Below are 1,452 nucleotides of genomic sequence, written 5' to 3' on the forward strand. Positions count from 1 at the left end.
TCCATTTCTTCCAGATAGGTGGCTTTTACATTTGCCTGGTCTGCTAAGTAGATCAATCTAGGCACTGTGTACACTTTTAACATGTCCAATTTTTGAAATGGTTTTAAAGGGGCTCTTTCGATGCGATTGAGCCAAACTTCTAATTTATTTTGTAATTCGGGCTTAACTATCCCCACCCAAGGGTCGATTTGCAAGCCAAGATATTTCTCTGACTGACCCGGGTGGATCATGTTTAAAGGGGTACCGCTGATAAGCCATGGAGGACAGTCATTGATGGTGTAAGAGTCCTTAGTTGGTTGAATAAAGAAACCATGGCACTTTTCCCCCTGCGTTTTTAATCCAGTTAAGTCACAAAATGCTTCTAGAATTTCAATATTTTTCTCCATTCCTGATTGGGACTTACTCAGCAGGACTAGGTCGTCTGCAAAAGCCAGAGCTGTTAATTTGCCATTCTCGTGTTGGAACCCCTCCCCACACTCTTCTAATTTACATAACAGAGGGTCAATGCACAGGTTAAAGAGGAGTGGTGACATGGGATCGCCCTGTTTCACACCAGTTTTGATTCCTATTGACTCAGACTCTCCTTCTTTAGTTTTGATTCTGGTGTGGATGTTTTGATAAAAGTCCTTAATTAATGCTATTATGTGGTCATCCAGGCCCTTTTGCTTTAGCACCGCCAGGATGTGGGTGTGGCTCACTGAATCAAAGGCTTTGGCCAAATCGACAAAGACAACCCCCAGGGGTTTCTTTTGTTTCTTTGCATTCCTAATTAATAGCTGTAATAGTTTTAAGTTCTCAGCACAGCCAGAAGATTGAATGAAGCCTCTCTGCCTGGGGTTAATGGGACACGCCTTTGCCAACCTCGCAGTTAAGATTCTTGAATAGAGTCTCAGGATGATGGAACCAATAGTAATTGGCCGCCAGTTGTTAATATCATTTTGGCGTTCGGGCGCTGATGATTTAGGTATTAGGATTGTTCGGCATCCCCTTATTACATCTGGAATTTTGCCACTTAACAGCCAGAGATTAAATAGTTCTTTGATCTCCTCACAATTTGGATCCATTTTAAGCAGGGCCTTCAGGGTGATCCCATCAGGGCCTGGTGCCGATTTTTTATTCATGTCTTTGATATTCTTAAGGATCTCTTTCTCTGTAATCAATTCCTTAAAAGCCGAATTATCCGCCCGCCCCACAGACTGGAATGCTCCAAGTCCTTGAAATAAGTTCTGAGACTCCCACCTAGATCTGAAGGTGTTACTGACCTCTTCCAGGGGGATGGCACATTGCGCAGAGTCTTTTTCATCCAGAATCATATTAGCTAACTTCCCTCGATCTAAGCGGAAGAGGCGTTGGAATCGGAGAAATTCTCCACGCTTTCTGGCTCTTTTTCTCATCCATTCCTTTTGAGGTTTCTTCTGCTGAGGTTTACGTTGGCTCTTTTTTGGCGCTTTC

This window comes from Melanerpes formicivorus, unplaced genomic scaffold (assembly GCF_026170545.1).
Source record: "Melanerpes formicivorus ecotype bairdi unplaced genomic scaffold, bMelFor1.0.p_v2 SCAF_2526, whole genome shotgun sequence".
Classification (NCBI taxonomy): domain Eukaryota; kingdom Metazoa; phylum Chordata; class Aves; order Piciformes; family Picidae; genus Melanerpes; species Melanerpes formicivorus.